The 16294-nt window shown below is 37.2% G+C and overlaps 1 protein-coding gene and 2 pseudogenes across 1 annotated transcript in view; all 3 read right to left on the minus strand.

Annotated features, from left to right (window-relative positions):
- LOC137001190 (uncharacterized) overlaps positions 1 to 16294 on the minus strand; it is a 101257-nt gene that overhangs the window by 43906 nt on the left and 41057 nt on the right. The gene's annotated exons all lie outside the window — the stretch shown is intronic.
- Positions 221 to 2711, minus strand: LOC137000985 (uncharacterized; annotated as a pseudogene).
- Positions 3266 to 4317, minus strand: LOC137000983 (uncharacterized; annotated as a pseudogene).

A 16294-nucleotide genomic window follows, 5' to 3' on the forward strand; every position in this document is an offset into this window, starting at 1 on the left:
ATGCGTTGCGCCTTGATACTGTATTTTACGGTGTATAATACCGAGTAATAAAGTTATTTTTTCATCCTGACATCAATCTAAATTTATTATACACTTTACGGTTCATTTTACCCCAGGCTCGACTCTTACACATATATATTTACTTATAATGTATATATTTAATTTCACATATTAGCTTTACAGCCAGTACTTCGAGACTTTAATATTCTGAAAGTTAATTATTGTTCCTGCCTCTTCTAATATAATCGTACTGCCATTGAACTTCACCTTCCGGTGTTATAAAATAATCTGCTAAGATATCGCGGGTTTCCATTGCAATTCGGCTTGCTCGATGCGCGCTACTCGGTATTAGTTGTTCCGGTTGACAATTGTTTCTCCATGATTCTGGAATTACTTCGCCGCTTTCCAATTCTCTATCAATCGATTGAGCATCGCAATATGTTCAATTTCCTGGCGCACGCTCCTCATCCTTGGTTTTTAAAAAATTGTTGAAGCAAACAGTAGATATTACCAAGTCGTCAATGCTACTGATACCCAAACATATTGGACGACGATAAATTTTCCAACGAGAACAAAAAATTCCAAATGCGTTTTCTATTGTCCTTCTAGCACGAGATAATCGATAATTGAATATTTTCTTTTTTTTCCTCCAATCGACGTCCAGCAAAAGGCCGCATAAAGTTTTTCATTAATGGAAAGACTTGGTCACCGATGAAAAAATATGGTGTCGATTTATCACTTCCAGGAAGCTATATCCGTCCTTGTGGTACACCAAGTTTTTTGTATTTAACAGCTTGTCCAAGTTGAGTGGAGCTAGAATTCTAGATATCACCTTGCAAGTATATTTAATAATCGACGATGCAGTTGATTGACCAATCCGGTATGCCAGTGCAACGGAAAGGAGTTGATCTCCAGTAGCTAAATACCTAAAATGTTAGAAATTATCGAATAACGATCATAGAAAATTATCATAAGCAAATTTAGTTTATTGTTATTGTTATATACATTATGGTAAAAAACTTATCGTAAGATTATTTTTAAGAAAATTTGTAATTTCAAATTAGAATTTCCACCAGGTGCAATATATATATATAACTTACCGCAAAGTTACAGCTAATCTTTGTTCTGGACAGAGAGCTCGCCAATTCTGCTTCTGTAAACTTGGTGAAACCAGCTCCAATAGAGAATAAAAGACGTCAACACTCATGCGTGTATACCGGAAAAACATTTCCGTGTCGTCTTTCAATTCATGGAATAGGAACATGAAGTCTCCCTGGTTGTTACGGTTTTCATTAATTGGTCTCACCCACCACTTCCGATTAATCTATCGTTTATCACGTCTTCTACGTAAAAGTATATATCCATATATCCACGTATATATAAGCAGCACCCAATCCATATCTTGTAAAATATAAATAAATTAAAATTAAAATTTTATATTCTTTGTAGGTCAAAACATAAAAATTAACCTATATTCTTTCTCCGTCTTCTCTATATTTGTGCCATAAAAAACATTATGTGTACCTACCAGCGAAAAGAACGGTAGAATGCTTCCGTACAATTTTATTATTAATGTAAAATGTCAATAGTTTTTTATATCAATAAAACACTTTCTTAATAGCAACACAATTTAAAATATCGCGTTTGAGTCACTTGTCACTTGAGTGTGCGGTATTGCCACTATTACATATGGCGCCACTGTACTATGGACTATGGATCATCGTGTGTCTTGCCAACTTTATTATGTTATGTTCTAGCTAAGTAATGGAACTTTATGGAAATTGTGTGTGATAGCAGAGAGAAATCTGAGAGGGGCCACGCTGCTGTTTTTCGTACGACGCTTTTACCAGGCCGTACACTAGCGGCGCGTACATCCATTTTACAGCCTGCCTGGAACTACATGGCCACATCCATTTTCCGGGATGGTAAAAGAGCGCTGGTTGGTTTAGGTCCGTGTTACATCCACTTTCCGGGATGATAAAAGAGCGCTGGTTGGTTTAGGTCCGTGTTACATCCACTTTCCGGGATGGTAAAAGAGAGATGCGAACTCGAGCTTCGTGCAACAGGCAACGTGAGGGACAGGGCCCCCACCATACGAGCACCACACAAGCGAGAACGTCACGCGTCCGTGTGTGTTCGGCCGTTCGGTCGCCACAACGTACAATAAATGTTAAGAATCAAGCGTTTCTAATCGAGTAAGGCGAGTCGCGCTAGAATATTAAACATCACGCGTTCGAGACCTGCTTCTTGCAACTTTTTCCGCATTTCCGCTTTTCTTTCTAACTGTGCACAATCAAATAAATAATTAGATAATGTTTTTTTGCTAAAAAATATTATTTTATATTTATTAAAAATATTTGCATATGTCAAATTAATAACTCTAGAAAGAAATACTGAATACTCGCTATTGTCAATAGAAAAATAAAAAATAATTTAACAATTTTGCAATAAAATGCAAGTTTGACATATACGAATATTATAAATAAATATAAAATAATATTTTTTGGTAGAAAATATTATTTAATAATTTAATCGATTACTGTTAGAAACTAATGTGTAAAAACGGAAAAAAAGTTGTAAGAAGCAATTTTCAAATACGATACCTTCAATATTCTAGCGACTCACCTTACTTGGCATTTACCTCTATCAACTGAAAAAAGAAAGATTTATGAATAATTAATTAGTAATAACTAATAGTGGTCTTCCACGCTACCCATGAAGTGCCACTAATAGCGCGCTAGATTTTTTTAAAGTGGATCTTCGCCTGTAGCCCTATTATACCACATTTTATTATATTCTATGTTTACAAAAGAGAGATATACAGGATGGGCCATTTTAATCTATGCACCCAAATTTCTCCGTAAGTAAGCCAAATACAGAAAAATGGTTCAAACAAAAGTTGTTCAGGACAATGGGGGTCACCTATTTGTGCTAGTGACTTTGACCTTGAAGCCAATTTTCAAGGTCATTTGAAGGTCAGAGTTATTTTTTTAAATGAAAACCCATATTTTTGACACCGGATTCGAAGAAAGCGGAAAATATTTAACGTCAAAAATGATATTTTAAAGTTTGTTTGTGTGACTTTGAGAAGGACAATTCAAGGTTAAATATTCCACAAGCACTCGGAAGTTGTTGCTTACATGTGCTATCCTTACTTTTAGCGCTACCCAGAAACAACGACGTGGACGTAGTAAGTTCTGTTTCCTTTGGGGTGCTTTATTACCGTGAGTCCCCTTGCCTCTCACTATTGTATCAATCAATTGTATAATTGTTAACCACGAAGCAAATGTTCAAAGTTGCTTCCATCTGCTTCAAGGCACAAACTTAAACGCCTTTGGAAATTTTTCACTGTTCTTAGCAAAGTTTCTCTGGGAATTGCTGCGCAAGCTCAACGAATACGGTCTTCCATGTCTGCTCTAGTTGTTGGCCGTTGTTCAAAAACAATATTCTTCAAAAAGTCCCATAAATAAAAATCTGGTGATGTGAGATCTGGTGAGCAAGGAGGCCAGGCAACTGGACCTCCTCGTCCGATCCATCTCCCATTGTAACTCTCATTTAAAAAGTCACGTACGATTCGTGCAAAATGTGGTGCTGCACCATCTTGCTGGAGCCACATTCTTTGTCTTGTTGCTAAATCGATTTTTTAACAGTCCTGGCAACCAATCTCTTAGTAACTCCAAATAGCTGGCGGTGTCAACATTTCGCTCAAAAAAATAAGGACCAATCAACTAACCATTTACTATTCCACACCATACCATGAAGCTCCATCGATTTTGATGATCTACAGATCTGTGCCAGTGAGGATTTTCATTTGACCAATAATGACAATTGTGCCTATTAAGATGTCCATCATTATAAAATTTAGCCTCATCAGAAAAAAGCACATATCTGAAAAAATTCGGATCATGTTCTATCATTCGTAAAGCCCATTGGGAAAATTTAATACGCATTTGAATATGATTTGGCCTTAATTCTTGAACTAAAGTTATGTGGTAGGCATCATAATATTTGAGGACTTCCATAATTCTTAGAAACGTTCTTCGTGGTATACCAATTTCTCTTTCAATTTGGCGACTGCCAATATGAGGATCAAGACAAATAACTGCAAGAATATTCACAGCACGAACATCATTTTCGTTGTATTCGTGGCGCCTGCGTTGGCGAGCAACAAGATCTATAGAGAGAAGGTTACCTCAGGCAAACCGGTTGTGGGCGAGGGACGATGAAGTAAAGGGGGAGCTAGAAACAGCTTGGTGGCGAAGGGCGATGAAGGAAGGAGAGAGCATGATGATCTCATCGACAAACAGTAGCTGTCTCTCTCTTTCAAAGTTCTTCCTTTTCTAACTGTTTCTAACTCTGTCACTCGCTCTCATTATTGACTTTTATGTATCAGTTTAAGAGGTTATATAGTAAAAATCGAAGGTGCGTATATTAATTATTTTGTCTGTTATTTCCCCTAACATATTCAAATGAACAAAACCGAAGAAATAATTTAACTTACATTTATGAATTTCAGTTACAATTTCTTGATAATTTTTGAGATTTTCACAATTAAATATAAAAAATAAATTTCTTTATAGTATTTCTTTTGTAAATAATGCATATAAGCAGTAAATATTATTTTAAAAATAATTTTTAAATATGTACTATTTTTTCTTTTATTTTACTACTTTACAAATGATGTTTTTTGTGTATATCCCCAAATTATATTTTATTTTCATTGATATTACAGTCTAAATACGAGTACAAAGCAATTTGTATCACAAATGCATTTGTTGTAGCGATATTTAACATTATAAACGTTAAATATCTAGCGCTATAATTTGCAATATATGTAATTTATAGCGCCTTTCTAATTTACTTTTCAATTTTTATTACGCAATTTCCAGTGCTATCAATATTTTACAAAATAAAAGTATTTTTTCGATAAAAACTCAAAGCATTTCTATATTAAAGAAGCGAGAGAGAAAACACTAAAGCGTGCGAGAGAGACAGCTACTGTTTGACGATGAGATCATCATTGCCCCCCTCTTGCCGCTCACCCCGCTCAGCATGTGCCCCTCTTGCCGCTCGTCCCTCTTTGCGCGTGAGGTAACCTTCTCTCTATAGATCTTGGGCGAGCAAGATGTCCACCGCGAGCTCTTTCAGTTAAACTGCGTATTGTCATATCACTAGGGTGTCTTCTATCTGGAAAGCGTTCAGCGTAACGCCTTGCCGCAGCACGGTAATTGTTATTACATTCAGTGTCGGATTAACACAGTAGCAAAAGTAGCATATGCTACGGGCCCCGCGTTTTCAAGGGCCCCGCGCAAAATGCCTAGAAACTATCAATCCCGATTCAGCGATTCTGTACATCCTATATTACTATCGTACAGTGATGAAAACTCGAGCATCCTGCAGTACGACAATATGAATGGTAGGGGCCATGCACACAAGTGGGAATCATACGCAAATCTGTGAGCGCTCGGTTGTATTCTGAGTGATAAATGAACAAAAAAATTTCTATAATATGTTATAAAGCGCGTTCTAAGACTAAAATTTAGTAAAGATCCCGTATTCAAGATCTGCTTCTTGCAATTTTTTTTCCGCATTTGTTTATAACAATTATAATACTAATTCTAATACAATATTTAAATAAATTATTAAATTGTTTGTTTCGTAAAAGATATTACTTTGAAAGAGTGATGGCAAATTTAGCCTATTTTTTGGACCTCGAATTTCGAACTTTTTTTCATGCCAAATAGTACTATTAGATGAAAGATTAATCTCATCAGTAAAATTTCAAGATGAGCATAGGCACGATTCCGGAGATACAAGGGGGTGAAAGTGATGATTTCCAGTCAGAATATATCGCATAAGGAAAAATACGTGGCTGAAGTTCATGTAATATTGAGGATATATTCTATCGAATGGATTCATTGTTTAGAGAATGAACGATCTACTATTCACCACTATTTCATTTATGGAGGAGAGGGGGAGGGGGAGGCGTGCTTTATAAAGCACCCTGAAAGATAGAGTCTCGCTACATGACGCATTGACAAGTTCTCTCGCAGTTGAAATATTGTACTATCACATGAAGTATATTCCAAAAATCTATCTACATACTATTCTAATGTATTCTATTCTATTCTTGCTTGTTTGTTTTCCATTTTTTTGTTTGTACGATACTTTAACTTGTGTCATATAAGCGCTCGGTCTATTTTTATATATATCTATGGTTTCTCGCTACTTTTCTCTTGTTTTATCTTAATTTTTTCTACATTCTCTTGTCTCTTCAGGTATATTTTTTCATATCTTGACGATCGTTGATTCTTCAATAAGACAATGCCTTTCACTAAATGTTTAGGCTGTAATGACCAAAAAAGATCGAAAAATGATCAATTTTTTCCTATTAAAGACACATCAAATTCGTTGATGATGGTTAACAATTTGCGAAAAAATAATCCAAAGAAACAAAAATTAGAAAAATTGAATCATATTCCATTACAGAGCAAAATATGTAAAAACTGTTACGAATTTAGTAATCAGTCAAAAATCATCTTAAGATTCCAGATGGATGATGATCCAGATATACCTGATCTCTCGATTTATCGTCAAGGTATTAATTCTCATTCGCGATGCACTTTTGGCTGTGAAAACCCCTCGAAGTTGATCGCAATTCCCCGAATTATCCGTTGTAAACTACTCATGGATTATAAATTCTTGACCAAATATAATGCTCGTATGTGTAGCAATCATGTCGATAATTCTACATTTTGGCCACTTGTGAAGCAAATTACAAAAAAAGTAAGTGCTGAAGAACAAAAAACAGTCAGTGATCTTATGTTTATTTACTATCAAGAGCTGAAAGGGAAAAATGAAAAAACATTCGATGTAAATAATATCGACTCCATTGATAATACGACCTTCAAAAATTGGTTTGCTCTCGATAAAGAACAATTTCAAACTGTATGCAGTTTTTCTGTAACATGTCAACCTAAGCATGTTGCTGTTTTACTTTGTAAAATGCGAACTTCTCTTTCTGATGAACAACTTTCATTCTTATTCGGTGTTTGTCGGAGGACTATTGAAAACCATATGAATTCAGCAAGAGAAGATTTCCATAAAAACTTTGTTCCACAATTCATCAATCGGAATGATTGCTCAGTATTCCTTGCTCATACGACACCAATGTCAAAAGTACTATTCGACGTTCCCGACGATAAAGCCTGCATAGTATTCGATGCCACCTATTGCCTAGCACAAGAATCTGCGAATTATGCAGGACAAAAACATATGTGGAGTGAGCAGAAAAAAATGCCGCTGGTCAAACCTATGGTAGGTTGCTCTTCAGATGGTTTCATTCTATACGTTTTTGGACTATTTGACGCAACGCATAATGATGCGACAATATTACGGGATTGTTTCCAGAGATACGCGAACGACTTGCATACTATTCACGAGGGTGATACGATATTAGTTGATAGAAGTTTTCGTGATGTGCTGAATTTCCTAACTAAAGAGAAGAATTTGAAAGCTTATTGTCCAGGACTTGGCCAACTCAATACCGCAGAAGCAAATGCTTCAAGATGTGTAAAAATGTCGCTGGGTGATAGAGCAAGTCTTCGGTCGCCGCAAGAAGAAATTCAAGATTTTCTCTTTGCCAGCACATAATAGAACTCTCAAACACGATCTCAACTCTCTCTATATCGCCTTTGCTCTCTTGAATTTATTCCACAAATCAATTCTGAGTGATATTATGCATGAAAGCATAGCACAGACTCTGAAATCTCGACTTAATGTCCCTAATCGTTTGCAAATCATCGTCCAAGAATTCAATCTTCCTCAACTGAGAGCATCATTCTTTGGAGTCGAGTATACATCACTCGATAATGAAGAAAATAATCGACTCATTGGATTTCCTGAACTTTCGATGGATGATCTGTACTACTTGAGTCTCGGACCTTATCAAATACGCAATGCAATTTCATACTATGCAGAGCATCAGAAAGAAAGAATATATATTCTTGGTGCAGAAGTTTAATCCAAGACCGAAGCACCCGTCAGCAGCTTTGAACTATGAGAAGTATGGTATCTCAGTTGAAGAACCTACATTGATTAAAGCGCATATGAAATCTCGTTACCGTGGTGGTCAGTATCACTACATTTTTGTTTTGATAGATAAAGCAAAAACTGGACGGGATTCTATTTGTGAGTACTATTGTACTTGTCAAAGTGGTGCTCGGACTGCAGGTTGTTGCAGTCATGTAATGACAATTGTATGGTTCCTTGGATTTGCTCAATACCATGGGATACAAATACCCAATCCTGAAATATGCAATGTATCTATTATGATTCACAAAACAACCCTGCATAGTGAAAGGCAAGGGGACTCACCTTAAAAAAGCACCCCAATCTGTGAGAGGCAAGGGGACTCACCTTAAGAAAGCACCCCAATCTGTGAGAGGCAAGGGGACTAACCTTAAAAAAGCACCCCAATCTGTGAGAGGCAAGGGGACTCACCTTAAAAAAGCATCCCAATCTGTAAGAGGCAAGGGGACTCTCAGCAGAAAAGCATCTTGATCCGTAAAAGGCGGTGTCACGTGTCACTTCAACTCCATCTATTTCGGGGAATTTTCATGCTAGACGAAAACTAAGGTCATATTTCAATCCGGTATAAAAATCCATAAGAAATGGTATGTTTCACTTTGTTATATATATTTTATTCCTTGGTATGGATACTTAAAGAGTTTCGTGTACTTTCATGGATTATGAGAAATCATCAACCCTTTATATCTCCGGAACCGCGCTTATGCTCATCTTAAAATTTCTTTGGGATTAATGTTCCATCATACAGTACTATTTGGCATAAAAAAAAGTTTGAAATTCGAGGTCCAAAAAATGGGCTAAAAAACAGGACTTTTTGCCATCACTCTTTAAACTAATGGCACCATCTTATGTCCTCTTCGAAATCGTTCCATTTTTATCTGAAACATTTTTCGTATCTCTTTTAGTTTTCAGAAAATCAACTGTATTTATTAAAATAAGACATCCAGTATATATATTAAATATAACGAATATAATAAATAATATATATATATATATATATATATATATATATATATATATATATATACAGGGTGAGTCATTTTAAGTGACGCACTGAAATTTCTCAAAAACTATAGGAGATACAGAAAAATGGTTCAGACAAAAGTTGTTCAGGACAACGGGGGTCACCTATTTGTGCTAGTGACTTTGACCTTGAAGTCAGTTTTCAAGGTCATTTGAAGGTCAGAGTTATTTTTTTAAATGGAAACCCCAATTTTTTATTCCAAAATCTAATAGCTGGTGTCAAGAGTTTTTCAAAACACTATTATGAAGTTATTTTTCATTACGTACTTTTCGAGTTATAAAGCTTGTAAATTACAGCATTTTGACATAAAATACAAAATATCTTGTAAAACATTCAATTTTTGGGAATCTTACCTTAATACTTTTATGCATAAAATAATGAGACGAATCAATTGGTATAAAGAAAACACATTAGTTTTAAAAAAAAGTATGCAGTTGCATGTTGTAAATTACATATTTTTTCTTGAAAGCAACTAAAACACTGAAAACCGGCCTTATTGTCTTCACTCGCAAATACAAGGTGGGCACCATTGTGGGACCCACTCTTGGAAGAGTAAGGTTAGTTCCGACCGAATCAGTGAAATATTTGGGAGTTATCCTGGATAGGAAACTGCTTTGGGAGGAGCACCTTCGTAACCGGTGCAAAAGCTTGTGCCAGTATTTTTGGATGTGCAGAAGGACCTTTGGCCAGACTTGGGGTTTGAAACCGAGTATGATACATTGGATCTACACAGCCATATTTCGCCCCAGATTCACATACGCAGCCGTAGTATGGTGGACTAGGGTGCGAAAGAAAACAGCCAAAGTTGCGCTGGAGCATGTCAGGGCTCTGATTTTGAGAGGGGCCCTGGGTGCTATGGTTACGACACCAGTGGCAGCGATGGGCGTAATGTTCGGCATCGAACCGTTTCATCAGGTGGTGGTGGCTGCGGCAGCAGTGGCGACATACCGTCTAAGATGCGAACTAAAATGGAAGAAGGGAGCCCGGCATACGAGGCTGCCGGAAGACGTTCTGTTGGATTCACTGTTGGATCCGATATTCAAGATGCGACAGGACAGAATACCTATTATTCGGGCTTCTGATAGGCGCTTCAAAGTGCATATATCGAGGCCGGAGGAGTGGGAAAAGGAAGGTGGAAACTTAGGGGCCCGAGTGCGTGGAGGGGATGTCTGGTATACGGACGGCTCCAAGACTGACACGGGCTCCGGGGCCGGCTTCTTTGGCAGTCGAGAGAGATGGAAGGAAAGCATTTCTCTCGACAGTTATGCCACGGTATTCCAAGCGGAGATTGTGGCTATCCTAAGTTGTGCTCAGACCGTGCGGAATAGGGTAGAAGCGGGAGAGCACATCAGAATTTGTACGGACAGCCAGGCAGCCATCAAGGCGCTGGGGGCTCCGACAATAACGTCGCGGTTGGTTCAGGAGTGCAGAGGCGTTCTGAACGAATTGGTGAGAGAGAGAGAGAAGTCACCGTTACATGGGTGCCTGGTCACTCAGGCATCCAGGGTAATGAATGTGCGGACCAGCTGGCAAAAGCGGGTTCAGAGATAACGATGGTAGGACCGGGGCCGGCTCTGGGAATCCCCTTTTGTCTAGGAAGGGGGAGGATCAAAGAATGGCTCCGCAGAGAACATCTAAGACACTGGAGAGTGGAATCTGAGTCCAAATGCAGACAGGCTAGAGCTCTGATGGGAGATACTCTTAATAGGGAACTGGCTTGGAGCATAAGGGCTCTGAGTAGGAGAGATGCCAGGACAGCGGTACACATACTGACGGGTCATGGCACCTTAAACTACCACATGTACAAGCTTGGGCGTAGCGATACATCCAGGTGCAGGGCATGTGGAGACGACGAGGAAACAAGCCTTCATGTACTTAGCGACTGTCCTGCACATGCAGGGTTGAGACACAAGATGCTGGGCTCAGCACTACTTGGGCCCGAGCAGATCAGGGATTAAAATGAAACACCCTGTATATATATAATTTATTATATTCGTTCGTTCGTATTATATATATTCATTATATTTATCACATTTAAACAATATACAGAGAGTTTCACACAGTGTGTGATTTCCGAACGCAGCCTAGGCTGGTTTCCGCAAGAGAAGTGTGCCACGTGAATTTTAAGAGGCAAACGCCGCGCGTACTGCCGAGCATTATAAGTAGAAATATTCTATAATCTCTAGAGTATACTCGTTAACATTGTTATTTAAAAACTAACTCGTATTATTTTAAATACAGATAAATTCGTTTTTAGCTCTTATAACTTTTTGGCTTTCAGAGCCAAACGCTCTTTGCCTCTCATAGCTACATCACGCTTTTTGGCTTTCATAGCTAAACGCGCTTTGACTCTCATATCTGAACGCTCTTTATTTCTCACAGCCACTTTTTTCTGGACTGTTACATTGCAGATAGCAATGAACAGTAGAGTCAGAGATATTGGGCGGCAATATGCTTCTGGAAGTACAAAACGCAAAGCAAAAGAGGAAAAAGAAAGAAGAGACCAACTTGTGCTATCAAAAACACGTAAATTGACAACATATTTTGAGGTTCATGATGATGGTGCTGTAACTGCTGAAACTGAAAAAATAGAAACAACCAATACTAGTGAACTAGTACTAGTGGCAGAAGACATACAACAACCATCAACATCTATTGAATGCAAAAAAACATGTGAACAGAACAAGTATTCTGAAGACATTGGGCAATGGCCAAACAATTTAAATGATTCTGATCATGAATATTGGATAGCCAAGGGAAATAATGAATGTCAACATAAAAATAGTGACTTCTCTTCATCCATGCGATTGTATGAAAATGAAAAGAAACCTCGGTACTGTCAGAAGCTTTATTTCACACATGTTCATAAACTTACAAATAAGCAACTTGCAAGAAATTGGTTATGCTATTCAGAAAGCAAAGGAAGCTTATTCTGTTTCCCTTGCAAAGTTATGACTTCAGGAAGCTCATCAAAGTTTACTGAAGAGGGATTTAATGATTGGAAAAATGCAAGCAATCTGTTACGTTGACATGAAGAAAGTTCTTCACATAGACAAGCTTTAATTTCATTGTTGACGCGCAAAAATAAATGTTTACGAGTTGATTCCCAACTTGTGAAGGAAATAGAATATGAACAAAAGTATTGGCGCACACTTCTAGAACGAATAATTGAAGTAATCAAATTTTTAGCGGAACGAGGTCTTTCATTTCGTGGTAGTAATGAAACTGTTGGTTCTCCTTATAACGGAAATTACTTAGGGTTGTTAAAATTAGTGGCCAAGTTTGATCCTTTTTTGGCTGACCATATAAATACTCATGCAAACAAAGGAAAGGGACATAAATCATACCTATCGAAAACAACATGTGAAGAATTTATCAATCTGATTGGATCCAGTATACTGGATCACATTGTCTCTGAAGTGAAAAAATATAAGTATTATTCTGTTTCATTAGATTCAACTCCAGATATATCTAATGTGGACCAACTGACTTTGACTATGCGTTATGTTTTGCCGTCTAGGCCAGTTGAAAGATTTGTAAAATTTTTGGACATGGAAGGGCATAAAGCTGAACAGCTCGCTTAAAGTTTACTTAACTTTTTAAAGGAAAATGGCATTGATATAAAAGATTGCCGTGGTCAAAGTTATGACAATGCCAGTAACATGAGTGGCAAGTATAATGGCTTACAAGCACGAATTAAAGAGATGAATGAGTTTGCAGATTACATTCCATGCTCCGGACATTCATTAAATTTGGTTGGAAAGTGTGCTGCTGAATGTTGTCAAAAAGCATTAATTTTTTTTGAATTTGTTGGAAATCTATACACATTTTTTTCTGCTTCTACTTATCGGTGGAATCTTTTTTCTACTGCATTATCTGATGGTGGAACTCATTCGCCTATTGTGAAAAGAATGTCAGATACCAGATTGGTCAGCTCGTGCTGATGCAATACAAGCACTTTTACACAGCTTTTCTGCAATAAAACGAGTCTTGAATAACATTTCAAATAACAATGATCAGAAGGCAGAGAATCGACAACAGGCTCGTGGATTACTTTCAATCAGTGCTGCAAGATCGAGCATCCTGCAACAAAGCAACATGAGGGGAACAGCCCCCACCATGCGGGTACTACACAAGCAAGAACTGCACGTCACGCGTCCGTGTGCGCACGCGTCAGCGTAGCATGCTATATTTTGTCACTTCCCCAGCCCGCGAAAAATGCTACGTACAAAAAATGCTAAGAAGCCAAGCGTTTTTAATCAAGTAAGGCGAATCGCTTGAATAATAAAGATTCCGTCTTCTTGACTTTATCTTGCAACTTGTTTTTTTTTTTCGCATTTCTTTCTAACGCACAATCTAATGCACAATCGAGTAAATAATTAAATAAATTTTTTTTCTAAACAGTATTATTTTATATTTATTAAAAATATACGCATAAGTTAAATTATTAACTGTTGAAAAAGATATTAATTTGCTATGACTTGTCAATAGAAAAATAAAATATAATTTTACAATTTTTCAACAAAATGCAACTTTAACATATGCCAAGATTATTAATAAATATAAAATAATACTTTTTGGTTGAAAACATTATTAAATAATTTGATTGATTACTGTTAGAAACTCATGTGCAAAAAAAGTTGCAAGAAGCAATTTTCAAACACAATATCTTCAACATTTTAGCTAATCGCTTTACCCGTTTAGCCACGCTTGCTACTTGACATTTTCCTCTTTAAACTTAAAAGAAAGATATTAATAATTTATTAGTAGTTAATAGTGGCCTTCCACGCCACCCATGAGGTGCCACTAATAGCGCGCTAGATTTTTTTAAAGTGGATCTTTGCCTGTAGCCCTATTATACCACATATTATTGCAAAATACCACAAAAAATATATTACTATGTAAATATTATGTATATTACAATATAAAAACTATATGTATATTATAAACATATACATATATATTAGTATCATATTCACGTATAAATAATAGATGTGTATGGTACGCGCGCGTACACACACGTACAGATACCCACACACATCTCTATTATTCGAATTTAGCTACGATTACACCATTCAAGAAACTACAAATAAAAATATTCATAAAATTTTTGTTTTTTTAACATTTTTTTTATTTGTAAACATATACAGGGTGATTCAGAACAACCCAGGTGTCCTTGCACAAACGTATTCCTGAGTTAATTCTGAGACGATTTTTCCTTTACAAAAATTTTGTCCGCGGCTTATTTTTCAAGTTATAAAAGAAAAAAGTTATCAAATCACGGGACGAATACAGAAGATAGGCAAGAGCGGCGCAACTGGGCGCAACTTTATTCGACACGGGTGATTACGGGACGCACGTTGCGATCAAACACACGTGATGAAACACGCGCCACACACACACACACACACACACGCGCGCGCGCACACACACACACACAACTCTCTCTCGCTCTCTTTCTCTCTCTCGCTCGCTCACTTACTTTTACAAATTCGACGTCTTCATTCTGTTTGACGGATGAATAATTTTACCGGGGATAAGCAATAAAAATTTACACAGCACTTGACATGCAACAAATCCATACCGAGATTTATAAGACATACATTTTTTTTTCGTATCACGTATCGAATTTACTCACGTAAATGAATGATTTATAAATCGATTCATTACTATTAATCACTGCCGAATAATCATATACCGCTTACTTTTATTAAGAAAAAAGTACACACTACATGCAATTACAGTAATCAATACTTTTACAGATTTACACACACTCACACACGAATCTATCGGTTTGTTATTACTACCGATTAATTATTCGGTGACTAAAAATTATTCGAAGGATACGCCTAACGTTTACACAACGCACGTAGCTCGATGCGAAGACAGTACTCGATGTAAACAATGAACCAGATTATGTTTTTATTGAAAAGTATTGTTACGCCTGTGCTTTTCGCCGCTGATGCTGTGTGTTACAGCTGACGGACCGATCGATAATATCGATTGTTTACATTCTCTTAGCAACAACTTGTTTATTTACAAATGCCATACGGCTTGAACTTATAGTGACCGATCGATATTATCGATCGGTCCGTCAGCTGTAACACACAGCATCAGCGGCGAAAAGCACAGGCGTAACAATACTTTTCAATAAAAACATAATCTGGTTCATTGTTTACATCGAGTACTGTCTCCGCATCGAGCTACGTGCGTTGTGTAAACGTTAGGCGTATCCTTCGAATAATTTTTAGTCACCGAATAATTAATCGGTAGTAATAACAAACCGATAGATTCGTGTGTGAGTGTGTGTAAATCTGTAAAAGTATTGATTACTGTAATTGCATGTAGTGTGTACTTTTTTCTTAATAAAAGTAAGCGGTATATGATTATTCGGCAGTGATTAATAGTAATGAATCGATTTATAAATCATTCATTTACGTGAGTAAATTCGATACGTGATACGAAAAAAAAATGTATGTCTTATAAATCTCGGTATGGATTTGTTGCATGTCAAGTGCTGTGTAAATTTTTATTGCTTATCCCCGGTAAAATTATTCATCCGTCAAACAGAATGAAGACGTCGAATTTGTAAAAGTAAGTAAGCGAGCGAGAGAGAGAAAGAAAGCGAGAGAGAGTTGTGTGTGTGTGTGTGTGTGTGTGTGTGTGTGTGTGGCGCGTGTTTCATCACGTGTGTTTGATCGCAACGTGCGTCCTGTAATCATCCGTGTCGAATGGAGTTGCGCCCAGTTGCGCCGCTCCTGCTTATCTTCTGTATTCGTCCCGTGATTTGATAACTTTTCTTTTATAACTTGAAAAATAAGCCGCGGACAAAATTTTTGTAAAGGAAAAATCGTCTCAGAATTAACTCAGGAATACGTCTGTGCAAGGACACCTGGGTTGTTCTGAATCACCCTGTATATATATATATATATATATATATATATATATATATATATATATATATATATATATAAATGAATCAATAATTAATGAAAATATTTTGTACATATGGTTTTCCGCGTGTTCCGCCGCGGCCACCTCTCCCGCCACGGCCGCCCCTCCCGCCTCCGATTCCTCTGGCTGGATTGCCTCTTCCGGCCCCGCGAATAGCCCGCTGGACGTACCAGCGGGCTCGTGCACGACCGGCTCCTCTTCTTTTTTTTCCTACAAGATAAATATTGA

The sequence above is a fragment of the Linepithema humile genome, chromosome 7 (genome assembly GCF_040581485.1).
Source record: "Linepithema humile isolate Giens D197 chromosome 7, Lhum_UNIL_v1.0, whole genome shotgun sequence".
Lineage (NCBI taxonomy): Eukaryota > Metazoa > Arthropoda > Insecta > Hymenoptera > Formicidae > Linepithema > Linepithema humile.